The sequence below is a fragment of the Physeter macrocephalus genome, chromosome 16 (assembly GCF_002837175.3).
Source record: "Physeter macrocephalus isolate SW-GA chromosome 16, ASM283717v5, whole genome shotgun sequence".
Lineage (NCBI taxonomy): Eukaryota > Metazoa > Chordata > Mammalia > Artiodactyla > Physeteridae > Physeter > Physeter macrocephalus.
This window is the reverse complement of record NC_041229.1, coordinates 84,825,580-84,839,470: the sequence shown is the minus strand read 5'-3', so window position 1 is coordinate 84,839,470 and position 13,891 is coordinate 84,825,580. Positions and strand designations below refer to the sequence as shown.

The following is a 13,891-nucleotide window of genomic DNA, read 5'->3' as shown; positions in this document are numbered from 1 at the left end:
AGGCTCCGGACGCGCAGGCTCAGCGGCCATGGCTCACGGGCCCAGCCGCTCCGCGGCATGTGGGATCCTCCCAGACTGGGGCGCGAACCCGGTTTCCCTGCATCGGCAGGCGGACGCGCAACCACTGCGCCACCAGGGAAGCCCCAAGGGACGCTAGGTTTTAATCCCAATAACTTTTCCACAACGCCTCATCACCTTTAACCTGCCATGTGGTCTAGGCAGCCCCAGTCAATCTTTGATGCCTCAGTTTCCCGGTCTGTGAGATGAAACTAATACCTCTCTGGCTTGCCTTCAGGGACTGGTGGATAGATTTTCCAGGGCCAAGTCTATCTATGATATGACCAAGATTTCCAGGAACAGTGTATGATAAACCTGAATGAAATATAGTTGTCCCTATGTATCTGCGGGGAATTGGTTCCAGGAGCCCCCGCAGATACCAAAATCTGCAGATGCTCAAGTGCCTGATATAAAATGGCGTATGACAGTGAAGAGAGTCAGCTGGAGGTATCCAGAGGTTTCCCATCCGCGTATACGGAGGGCAGTTTGTTCACTCTGCTGAGCCCAAAGGAATATTGCTAACACCCTGTCTACCCCAGGAATGTTCCAGAGGTCTGCAGGAGATGCACTCTGAAGCTTTAAAATGACATTGGTTGCAAAAGACAAGTGCAGAATGGTTACAAAGCTGGCAGGTGGCCTGGAAGCTACAAGTAGTTGTGAATAGCTCATTATCCCAGGGGCTGGAGAACCTGCAGAAGGGGCAGATAGGGAAGCAAGGGCGCACACTGGTCCATCTGGGGCCTTAATTCCCCGAAGCTATAAAGGAGGAGATAAGTGTATCATCAAAAGGAATGAAAACTCAACAGCTAGGCGATTCTAGAAGAATATATAGTTTTAAAATGTCTAGGAAAATAATACATTTCTCCTTTCTATTTATTTAGTTATTACAAAAGTATATCTATTCATTGTCAAAATAATAGAGAAGTGCAGAATGAGAAAGTGACTTTCCCTTTCATTTGCTCCTCCCCTAACTCACTCACTAAACTCCCCTAGCTCCCAGACATGTACTCTGTGTCCCCTAAAATGTTTTCATTTAAATACTATGTGTGTGTGTATTTCAGATGCATGTCATACGGATTCACATATGTGTTTTTAAATGGGGTCTCATAACACATAGAATTTTGCAACTTGCCTATTTGTTTAACTTTACGAAGTATCATAGATACTTGCTCATACAGACCTCTCATTCCCTGCCCCCAGCTTTATTGAGATATACTTGATGAATAAGAATGTATATATTTGAGGTGCTCCACATGATGACTTGTTATACTTATATATATATATATATATATATAAACATACACACACACATTGTGACATGGTTACCAAAATCAAGCTAATTAACATATCCATTACCTTAAATAGTTACATTTTCATATGTGGTAAAAAGCTCTACTCTCTCAGTAAATTTCAAGAATACAATACAGTATTAGTAACCAGAGTCACTATGCTGTCCATTAGCTCTCCAGAACTTATGCATCATGCATAACTAAACTTTTGTAACCCTTGATGAGTATCTCCCCATTTCCTCCAACCACCGTTTTAATCTCTGCTTTTAGGAGTTCAACTTCTTTAGAGACCTCTCATTTTTTTTAAAGCATGGAGAGGGTTCCTCTGTATGGATATACCATAGTTTATTTAGCCCCATTTCTATGGGTGGAGATATAGGTAACCACTGTGTTTTTTCCCTTAACATTAACAAATAATGCATCAGCAAATAATAATGATGGTTTATTAATATGAAAGGAAACAATCTAGGGATAAATGGGCTAGAGCAAATTTGGGAAAGATAGTACATAACAAAACCCTTACCCGTGAGCCCAGTATGGGAAATCAGACCCTTCTCCGTTTAGCTCTTCATTGTGTCAGAGCGACAGCTGACATCGAAGGAAGAACCCAGGAAAAAAAACAAGTTAAAGAAAGGAAAAAGAGGGCTTCCCTGGTGGAGCAGTGGTTAAGAATCCACCTGCTGATGCAGGGGACACAGGTTTGAGCCCTGGTCCGGGAAGATCCCACATGCCGTGGAACAACTAAGCCGGTGTGCCACAACTACTGAGCCCACATGCCACAACTACTGAAGCCCGTGTGCCTAGAGCCTGTGCTCCACAAGGAGAGAAGCCACTGCAATAAGACCACGCACTGCAAGAGAGTAGATCCCACTTGCTGCAACTAGAGAAAGCCCGCATGCAGCAACGAAGACCCAATGCAGCCAAAAATAAAAAATAAATAAAAATTTTAAAAATATATATTAAAAAAAGAAAGGAAAAAGAAAGCACAGCAGGATTTTTGAGAGGTTGGGTGAACTGAATTAAGGATCATTATCGAGTGTACAGAACCCTATAGAGAAACCGTATGATTATTATAAAGTTCAGATTGGTGGCACTGTAAGAAGGAAAATGATGGCGAGGATGAGAAAACTTTTGAGCGTTTAGTCTCCATGTCAGTCCCCGCAGGATAGGGGTCGTGTCTTAGTCCTTTGTAGCCTCCATACCTGGCATAATTCCTGACAAGTAAAAGGTGTTAATAAGTGCTTGAAGAAAGAGCAGGGAATACTTCTCCCCAGAGGACCAAGCCTTTTGGACATGAGCCAGCAGAACCTTCCTGAATGTAGATAAATCTTGATTTGTGACTTTACAAATAACTTGAAAATTTAAAAATATTATCTTGAGTTGAAAAGCAGTAAGTTAAAAAATAGTTTCACTAAAAAGCCTCTGTTTTGTAATTTACCTGACATGTTTCTCTGCTTACTGTTCTTTGTGTTTTAATTTGTTGCCTGCTCAAAAAATGTATTAAATTGTAATTGGACATTGAATTAAAAATTTTTTTAATTGACCTCATTTTTCTGGAACCCACCACTAAGATGTTCTGTGTCTAGTTGCGTTGTGTCAGTTGGCTGGTTTCTGCCTCTTGGCTTCAGCATTCATGTTCCTAAATGAAGTAAAAAGAATCAAGTGCCCCATGGCAGGTCCTCAGTCTTGTTAACTGAGAATTCAAGGGAAAAGTTTAAGACATATCCTCTGTGTGATGGCCCTACTGACTGGGTAACTATGTTCCAGTCAACCAGAGATCAAATAACTTGACTTGGGTGTGTGTGTACATTCCTCAAGATATTCTTATGAGAAAGGGATAAGTGAAAGATAAGCAAACGGATATGAGGGCTTTACTTTTAAAGGAGAGAGAGAGAGGAGCCAGCTTGGTCAACCTCACCTTCTACATCAGGGTCAGCAATTTACCAAAAATTCACCAAAGGGAAGATTGCCAACCCCTGTTCTTCATCAGTTGAATTCTCCAGAGTGGTAATCCATATTCATTATGATCTTGACATACCAGGGAAAGAAAGATTGAATTAAATTCCGTAGAATTGCTGGAATTATATTTCAATGTTCCACATATTCATTCATTCCATAAATATGAGCAAAACCACTAGATAATCAGAGAGACTATTCTCTAGTCATTCTGAATCATCAGGATTGTTCTGCTGGGTCTTTTAGTGAGTTCAGTGCCCTCCATCCCCCCAAAAAAACCCCTCTGAATCCTCTTTCCCCATCCCAGCAGAAGCTCTAGTTCATGATGAGACATGCTTCAGAGTGTTTGAATTGGCTTATGGAGAGAATTATCTGCAGGGAGGCGACCCAATGGTATTGTGAAAGAGAGAAGAAATAATCTGTTTAGGAAGTCATTCTTTAAATTGTCATTTTGGCAGGGTAGCTCAGAGGGTAGAGAGCTGGAGTGAGGTCAGCAGTCTTGGGTTCCAGGCCTTTATTATTACAATGCTGTGTGACTCTGAGCTTCAGTTTCTTCATCAGGAAATGAAGAGCCCAACAAGGTGACTGTGGCATGGAGGGTCGTGCCTTCTATTAGTGTATAGGATAAAGTACGCTGATAAAATCATATTAAGATAAGTTTACAAATTCTAAAGACTTACGATTCTTTATGGAGATGAAAACAAAATCCTGGGGATTCTAAGGGGACTCTTCTGGGACACCAGTCCTGGGGTGGATTTTTTCCCCCCAAATCAGGTGTTCCTTGTACTCAGGGATTCTGGTGAGAGGTCTCCTTCCTAAACTAGATCAGCTGTAAACCGTGTCCTTCCTGAAGGCTATAATAACCTGGAGTTTGCATCAGGGACTCCGAGCTATAAACCTGGCACAGGGTCCTACGCCAGCAGTAAAACATTCTTACTGCTCTGCCCAGAGGGTTCTCTATTTGTAGCCCCCTGAGCTCTGTGAGGCCCACCCATCTCAAAAGGCAACCTCAGGGCCTCTCAAAGAGAAGTCTTTCATAGGGCTGTTGACTGGGGTTGAACCCTGAACCCTGGCCCTGACTGAAGCCATCATTTGCATGATAATCATGACCAATTTGGAGGAGTTAAGAAAGCCTCAACTGCAGCTGCTCTTCACTTTTGAAACCCGTCACTGTCAGGTAGGTGGTGCCTCTTGTTATCTTTTGGTAACTTGAGGTACCTAGAGTTGTTCTAGAGGAAGAGAATCTTAAAGATGAGTTTTCTGAATTGTTTCTCTAATCTGATTAGATTGAAAGGCACTAAGGACTATATTTCTTGTAGTAAAGAGGATGCTGACAGTCCATGGTATGTTGTGGCAGCAGAGATACACAAAATAAGATCACTGATCACTGGATACTCCTAAATAAATACTTGTAAAAGGCAAGTTTCTTCAAAGGAAATCCGCTGCTGCTCTTAAAGGGAAGAGTTGTCCTCCCCCACCCCAACCCCTTTCCTGATAAGACAAAGACTTAATGCTACCCTGAAGAATTTGGCTTTGGAAATGGCCGGTTTCACTTTGCTGAAAGCCCTGAGGCTGAGAGCAGCAGCCTGGAGGCGGTACATCTTGTGTTACTTGGCTAGGAGAAATCCCTTGAGGCAACATGAAATGGTGTTTCTTTGGGTCATTTGCTTTTCTCCTGTCTCTCCGCTCCCCTGCATCGGCAGGCGGACGCGCAACCACTGCGCCACCAGGGAAGCCCCTAAATAAATACTTGTAAAAGGCAAGTTTCTTCAAAGGAAATCCACTGCTGCTCTTAAAGGGAAGAGTTGTCCTCCCCCACCCCAACCCCTTTCCTGATAAGACAAAGACTTAATGCTACCCTGAAGAATTTGGCTTTGGAAATGGCCGGTTTCACTTTGCTGAAAGCCCTGAGGCTGAGAGCAGCAGCCTGGAGGCGGTACATCTTGTGTTACTTGGCTAGGAGAAATCCCTTGAGGCAACATGAAATGGTGTTTCTTTGGGTCATTTGCTTTTCTCCTGTCTCTCCAATCCTATTTTTAAGAGTCAGTAGAATACTAGCAACACCAAAACAATAGTGATCACTCACATGGCCCTTGCTACGTGCCAGGCACATAGCTCTTAGGCCGTAGACAGATTCATGTTTTTAATTTTTACGACAACCTTATGGGTAGGTATTATTATTACAGTTGGGGAAATGGAGGCAAAGTCAAATAGCTACCAAGTAGGGACGTAGGATTTGAACCCAGGAAGTCTGGCTCCAGAGTCCAGGATCATAGTGAACTTGGGTGATGAACAGGTCTGGATTGAATCCTGGCCATGCCCCTCAATGGTGATAGGATCTTGGATTGGACCCTAAAACTCTTCCAGCCTCTGCCTCTGCATTTTAACATGGGAATAGTAACAGCTCCTGCCTGATAGAATTGCTGTGAGATTGAAATGGGTTGATAAACATTTGGTCCAGGGCCTGGCACATCCTAAGGGCTCAATAAATGGGCTTCCCATCCTCTGAGATGCCAATGTGCAGTCATTGCAAATAATATATTTTCCCAGTTTATAGCTTGTCTTTTCATCCTCTTTGATGAAGTCTAATTTATAGATATTTTTTCTTTTATGGATTGTACTTTTCGTGTCATGTCTTGGAACCCTTCGTCAAGCCCTAGATGCTACAGATTTTCTCCTAAAAATTTTATAGTTAGGAATTACTTTTTGAAAGGGCATTTTTTCCCTAAATATAAAAGAAAGACATGCCTATTGTAGATCATTTGGAATATAAGGAAAAACTCAATGAGGAAAGTTAAAATCACTAGTAAAACCGAAATCCAGAAATACATTTGGTATTAGATGCAAGCACTCGTAACTTTAATAAAAATGTCACCTCTTTTATAATGGGGAAACAGAACCCTCCAACAGTAAACTGCACTATCGAGTACCAACCAGAGTGCTGATGGAAGGTGCCTCTCTTCACGCCAAGATCATCTGGGGGAGTTGCCATTTAGAAAAGACTAAGAACTACTGACCCAAACAGTGAAACTCATGTTTATGAACTGCAGCTGTTAGTCACAGGCTGTAATTGCCCCACCAGATAAAGAAGCTATTTAAGAGAGCAGGTTGCTATAAGCTGAATAGAAACAGAAAATAGTCTTTTTGGAAATCACAGGTTTGTAACTAAGGGGAACGTCAGGTTCGAGGCTGGAATGGATCTTTGTGTATTTGTTGGCTTGGAGATGGACAGGCTGATCTGGCATGAAGACGGTCCAGCCCTGGCTGCTCTTCTGTTTTGTTGGAGGGTAATTAGTTGAGGATCCCATTTTCAAGTCCTGCCATGTGGCGGCTTCCAGGGCTAGAATCCTTTCAGCCTACCCATTTCTGATTCCTGGGCACCTGGAATTCTGCCTCTTGTACCACCCCCCCTCACCTGCCTGACTTGTCAGGTCAGTTGGTAACAGCTGTGATCAGAGCAGCGGCCTCCGTTAGTACCCCCCTCCACCCGTGTCCCCCGCCCCCCACACAGAAGGCGTGAGCTAGTCTTAAAATACAGCATTAGCTATTTCAGAGGCACCCCTCCCTACCCTTCACTGCCAACCTCATGAGAAGCTGATACTTTTTTAAATTTTTATTTATTTATGTATTTATTTATAATTGAAGTATAGTTGATTGAAGTTGATATTTTTTAAAGGGTATTTTGAGTGAAAGAGGTAAAACTTGCTATTTAAATTGTTTAGTGAAGTTAAGAAACCATCCTGAAGTTGATTTGGTCGGTCTAGATTTTCATAGATCCAGTTTGCACCCAGTGGAACGTTGCGTGAAGCACTTGACTATATACTTGCAAAGGAAATCTTATTTCTTAATTACCAAGTAAGTATCACTGCTGTTTGTTGAATTTTGAGGAATGAGGTAAAACCCCTGGATGGTGACAGACACAAAAAATTTCATAAAAAGCTTAGATTAAAAGATAATTATGTGGGGGCTTCCCTGGTGGCGCAGTGGTTGAGAGTCCGCCTGCCGATGCAGGGAACGCGGGTTCGTGCCCCGGTCCGGGAGGATCCCGCATGCCGCGGAGCGGCTGGGCCCGTGGGCCATGGCCGCTGGGCCTGCGCGGAGCCTGTGCTCCGCAACGGGAGAGACCACAACGGTGAGAGGCCCGCATACCGCAAAAAAAAAAAAAAAAAAAAAGATAATTATGTGGTGAAAATTGCAACCTAAATGCTCATCAAAAGAGAATTGGTTAAATTATGATACATCCATTCAGAAGCTTGACATTTATTGCCATAGAAAGGTGCCTACCTATATCGAGTTTAAAAAGCCAGTTATAGATCCTTTTGTAGTTCCTGAGCATGATGACTGGGTGTTCATGAGGTTGTGTGACATGTGCCTCCCTCAAACCTTGTTATGACACTGGCATGTTACCCGTCTGACACGAAAAAAGAGAAAAAAAAAAGAAAAGAAGAAAAGGGGAAAAAAAAAGAAAAGAAAAAGTTGGTTATAAATTAACAAGTAGAATTTGATCCTATTTTTAAAAAGTCATTGGGAAAGAAATACAGTAGTCCCCCTTTATCCATGGGGATATGTTCCAAGACTCCCAATTGGATGCCTGAAACCATGGATAGTATTGGACCCTATGTATACTATGTTTTTCCCTGTACATACATACCTGTGGTAAAGTTTAATTTGGCACAATAAGATATTAACGATAATAACTAACAACAAAATAGAATAATTATAACAATATACTGTAATAAAAGTTATGTGAATGTGGCCTCTCTCTCTCAAAATATCTCATTGTACAAATTTAATGCTTTTTCTATCATAACTCAGCACTTATCACTCACTGTGGCCGTAAGTTTTTCAGTTTGAGGTGCAACAGCAAAACTAGCACAAATTTCTTTTTCCTTCGTCACAATTTCCTGGATAGAAGATTTGTTCTTACTGTAGATCTTAGCAACCTCAGCACATGATTCTTTTTCTTTACGTATTAAGTCGAGAACTTTCACCTTTTGACTTAAAGGAAGCACTTTATGGCTACGCTCTGGCATATTCGGATTGCCAGCATCTCTACTCTAATGAGCTTTGGGGCCATTATTAAGTAAAATAAGGGTTCTGGAACATTGGCACTCTGTGATACCTGACAGTTGAACTGATGACCAAGACAGCTACTAAGTGACTAAGGGGCAGGATTCGATGGACAAAGAGATGATTCACCTCCAGGGCGCATCGGAGCTCCGTGCACAATTTCATCAGTCTACTCAGAATTTAAAACTTATGAATTGTATATTTCTGGAATTTTCCATAAATATTTTTGGTCTGTGGTTGACCATGGGTAACTGAAGAAACCGTGGAAAGTGAAACCTTGAATAAGGGGGGACTTTTGTATACCAAGAGAATGTTAGTGGTAATCTCTGGGTCATTCAGTTATGACAAATTATCTTTTATTTTTAATTTTTTCCTGAGTTTTCCAAACATAACTGCATTGAGCTTTTATTGCCTTAGTAATCAGAAAAAAGAAAAAGAAAAAACTAATTCCTAGCAATGGTCACAAAGTGTCATGTTAAACAGAACTGTGTATGTAGTTTACAATTTAAGTTTTATAAATTATAAAAAATCATAGTTAAAAATATTCAAAAGGGATAAGGAGTATAAGATAAAAAGTAAGAATCTTCTCCTTTGTGAATCCTCAGAACCCTCTCCACATGTAACTACTGACAACAAAAAATATATATTTAAAGGAGAAATTGAAGAGACACAGCAGATCTGAAATACGGAAGCTAATGTGAGGGGGCACCAGACAACCTTGAAGAGAAGTGAACGAGATTCACCAGCCTGCTGCTGGCCACCCGCTAGCCCAGAACATTCCCTCATAATCACATTGCCCTTCACATAAGGGAAATCACCCTCTTTACACTTTGAGCACATGGGTTCCTACAGACACTGACACCCAGCCAGGCATGCAAATTAGCATGGGCTCTAAAACCCAAATGAATCAAGTCAAGTTTGAATTTCATAGCACACTGGGCAGTGGGTCATCTAAGCAGCAGACACTGCTCTTGGGTATATGGAAGGCTCTTCCCTCTCTCCCATACCTCCCTTTCCCAAATTTGCTTATTTAATAGTTTAATAGTTGATGCCTTCTCATCCCCCATGCTTTAGCTTAAATGTCACTTACTCAGAGAAGAGACAAATAGGCTTGGCTAAATTGGTATAGCTCCCTCCTTTATCCTCTATCACCATCCCTGATTGTATCCTTGGGAGCACCTATTACCATTTGTAATTTTTTATTTTGTGTATTTACGCCTAACCCCTGCCTCCCCCTTCTCCCCAGGTTGTAAACTTCACAAGGGCAGAGACCCTGTGTGTGTGTGTGTGTGTGTGTGTGTGTGTGTGTGTGTGTGTGTGTGTTTAAAAGCTGGCTTTGTTTAGTCAGCTTTTTGCTCATAATAGGCATTTAATAAATACAGTGTTAATAAGATGGAAAATTTTACAAGTTCATTTTTGAGCTGGAACTCTAATTTTATAAATGTTTTAGATAATGGCTGACCCTTGAATGGGAGGTCCATTCATTTCTTCATTCTGTCAATCAACAGATTTTTATTAAGAGCTTAGTATCTGCCAGATCTTGTGCTAGGTGCTAGGGTTAGAGGTGCCTAGCAAGGAAGACAAATATGATTTAGGCAAATATGATCTAGGGAGACATGAGCTATGATACGGGTAGTAGAGGGTTTTAGGGAAGCATTGAGTTATCAATTTCCTGAGCTTTATGAGAACCACAGCTGATTTTTTTCTCCACCCAAGTCACCTTGTGACATCCATTCAAGCCCAACAACTTCATACCCAAAATGTTGATTGGGGTTATCTGTGTATCTGTAAGTTTGTACAGAAAAGATTATAATCAACTTTTTAAACAGAGACAAAACAGTGTAAGCGAGTGACACCATAATAAATGGTGGGATAGTTTTAAAAACTATCTTTACAAAGTAGGGTTTTACAAAGTGCACGCTCTTTCTCTTTACTCCATCCTTTCCTCCCTCCCTCCTTCCTACTTTCTCTCTCACACACAGTTCAGACACAAGACATGGAGAAGCAAATGTTTTCTAACTCGATGACTTCAGCGGATTAGCGCTCCTTTGAAAGTGATATTGTTACAGCCATAACGTGTTTATGTGTAACACAGACATCTTTATGTATAATGCAGACGTGTCTGTGTGGGGAACATTAACATCCTGGCCTTGTCATTTAGTGAGGTAGGAAGTTCAGCCTAGAACTCGAGATCCCCAAAGCCTTGGGAAATCTTGATACAGGAGGAGGGAGCAGGAGAGAAGAAGGGAGATTATTTTAAGGGTTATTTCTCTTTTTTTTCTAACCCTCCTGGGCTTAACTCCTACTCTCAGAGAAACAATCCTTTTCCATCACAGCTGGGATGGTTGTCAGACAGAGTGTCAGGCAAAGGTATCCTTGCTGAGGATAGCAGTCATCCAGAAAAGAGTCAGGCAATTAGAAGATGCTGGTAAATCACAGAGATACCACAGTGAGAATTCCATTTTCTAATAAGCTGATGGCAAAATATTTATTTCAGACCCTGACACTCCAACTCCAAAGAAACAAATTAGAAGTATTTTCTCAATAACTTTCTTTATATACCAAACTGTATCCTAGAAGTTAACTTTTAATTTTAATATTTTAAAACTCTTTATTATTTTTTATAAATTATGAAAGTTACCGAGGCTTACTGTAACAAAATCAAACAGTACAAAAGTATATCAAGTAAAAAGTTGAAGCCTAGTCCTCTCCTCTATCCCAATCCCCAAAGCAGCACTGTCCAACAGAAATTAAATGTGAGCCACATATACAATTAAAAATTTTTCAGTAGCCATATTAAAAAAAGTAAAAAGGAACAGGTGAAATTAATTTTAATTATACATTTTATTTAACCTAATGTACCCCAAATGCTGTTACTTCAACATGTAATCAACATTATCAAATTATCATGAGTTACAAAATTATTATTGAGATATTTTTCATTATTTTTTGTACCAAGTCTTCTAAATCTGGTATCTGTTTTACACTTTCAACATCTCTCAATTTGGATGCTAAATTTTCATTGAAAAACCTTGATCTATATTGAGATTCCTAAAACATAAAGTTGAAAAAGTAGACTCATATCCAAGTTGCTGCAAACGTACTTAAAATTTTTCCAGTAACTGAATGAAGTACCAGTTTTTCAGTTAAATATGAAGTAATTAAAATTAAATAAATTTAAAAAATCTGATTCCTCAGTTGCACCACATTTCAAGTACTCAGTAGACACATGTGGCTAGTGACTACCATATTGGACCGTGCAGCTCTAGAGGGAACCACTAATGTAAGTTTGGCGTGGAACCTTCTTGACCTTTTCTCTATGCACATATATATATAAATATATAATTAAACAATATATGTATATGACACATATCTGGGTTTCATTTCAGAAAAATCATGCTATATATTTTACTCAATCTAATTTTTTTCAGTTAAAATTATATTTTGGATATTTTTCCTTTTCAGGACATATGGATCTGCATTTTTTTTTATAACAGTTGGTAGTAGATTTATTTAACCACTTCCCTACTAATGGGCACATAAGTTGTTTCTGATGTTTTGCAGTTATAAACATTCATGTTTTCATATTTATGCTGGTATTTCCAGAGGATAAATCCCAAGAATTGATTCTTCTGGGCCAAAGGGTATACATCAAAAAATCTGAAAGCTAATGCTGAATTACCCTCCCAAGTGGTTAAGCCAAATTTTATCCTACACTCTTTGCTGGCATTCCTTGCCAGCATCTGTAAATGCTCCAAATGCCAGAATCATAAAACATCAGAAAGAGCAGATATTAGGGGTCATCTATCCCAGTCCCTTTATTTTATGGACCAGGAAGATCAAGCCAAAGCTGCGGGAAGAGTCACGTAGCTGTGGCCAGGCTGGGACCTGAGAAGCTCCCGGGTTCTTGCCCGCTGTGCCAGTGAGCACGGAGCAGCCTGGCTGTGCCTTTCCAAGCATCCTCAGGAAGGTCATCCTTCCTCCTGCTCCCTGCACTGTATCATTATCAAACCTGCAGGTGAAATCAGCAGGCCTTTCAATGGAGCATCACATCGCGGCTCAGTAAACAAAGAGCAGGAACCAAGGCAGCCTTTCCTTGACATTTGTATCCAAAATTGAATTCGGTCTGCTCAAATGCTCGCTACAGTTTCAAGTGTGCCTTTCCCACCTCCCTTCTGCTGAGCACAGCCAAGTCTTAGACTCAGGCAGGAGGAAAAAAAAGGGGTGGGCGTGTTTTGTTTCATGCAGAAATAAACTCCACCGGTCAGCAGTTCCTGGCCCACCAGCTCAGAAACATTCCATCTTTAATGGGAGTCACTTTGGGAGGGCAAAGGCAGAGGGCGTGAAGGTCTTTTGCGGGGGTGGGGGGGGGTGGGGGGGTGGGTGGTTCCTTCTAGCCACCCTTGAGCTGGTGGGGCCAGTGCGATGCTAGACACATCTCACGTGCCAGCAAGATGGGCTTCTCCTGAGGACTTCTTCCCTACAGTTTCCTACAGCTTTACAGAGCCCATGAACACAAGCGCTATCCCGTAGAATCCTTGTGCGGTAGGCACCACGCTCAAATGCGCGTTGGTGGCAAGAGGCTGGAAACCATCTCTCCTGACGCCATCTCCAGGATGCCCCCCTCTTCCACATCACTCAGCCCCCGGCCCCATCACATACCCCTCGCAGCCGCCATGGGCCTGGTTCCTCTTCTCTATCTGTTGCCTACACCCCCAGCCCAACTTCATTACAGGCATTAAAAATAAAAACTCATTTGCTTATGCTAACTCATGTCCTTAAAAATCAATTCAGACATCTTAATTCTATTTAATTTTTCTTCCTTTCCTGTCATACACCCCCTCTTTCTGCCCAAATATAATGCTTTCTTCACATATGGGCACCAAAAAGCCAAAATCCAGACAGAACTCTCCTGTTTTTGCTATATATTGCCAAATAGTTCATACTCCTAAACTTGGTGACTCCTTTTGGCCCTGGTTTTTATTTTTCTGATGTTTCTTTATTATGCGAAGAAAGGAAAGAGATCTCACAGTAGGAAAAGATGGAGGGTTATGAGAGCAGAAAAGCAAAATAAGGATTTATTTCACGCTGTTTTAGCAGGGCATTATAAGGCTTCTAACTTCGTCATCCTAGGCACAGCCTCACCCCCTAAACGCAATTCACCAACAGGCCTTGCCTCTACAATATCTTTACCTCTGCAGTATCTCTCAAGTCCACACATTTCTTTCCATTTGGACCATCTTCACCCTAATTCAGACTTCCCCCAGTTAGCTCCTATGAAATTGCACCCACTCTTGCCTTTTCAGTGTATATGTCCCACACTGTAGACAGGATGACTGAAAAGGCCTTTTAAGCCTCACGTTAACCCCTGTAGAGAATAATGAAAACAATCATCATCACCATTGTTAAAATTTGTTGAGCACTTCCAATGTGGCAGTCACTTTTTTTTTTTTTTTTTTTTTTTTTGCGGTACGCGGGCCTCCCTCTGCTGCGGCCTCTCCCGTTGCGGAGCACAGGCT

At 41.3% G+C, this 13,891-nt stretch overlaps 1 long non-coding RNA gene and 1 other non-coding gene across 2 annotated transcripts in view; one reads left to right on the top strand and one right to left on the bottom strand.

Moving 5' to 3' along the window:
- LOC114483976 (uncharacterized) overlaps nt 1-13,891 on the bottom strand; it is a 43,410-nt gene that overhangs the window by 8,361 nt on the left and 21,158 nt on the right. The window lies entirely within an intron of this gene.
- Nucleotides 7,616-7,719, top strand: LOC112063697 (small nucleolar RNA U13). The gene has a single exon (XR_002891136.1). It is a non-coding gene; the product is annotated as a small nucleolar RNA U13 (small nucleolar RNA).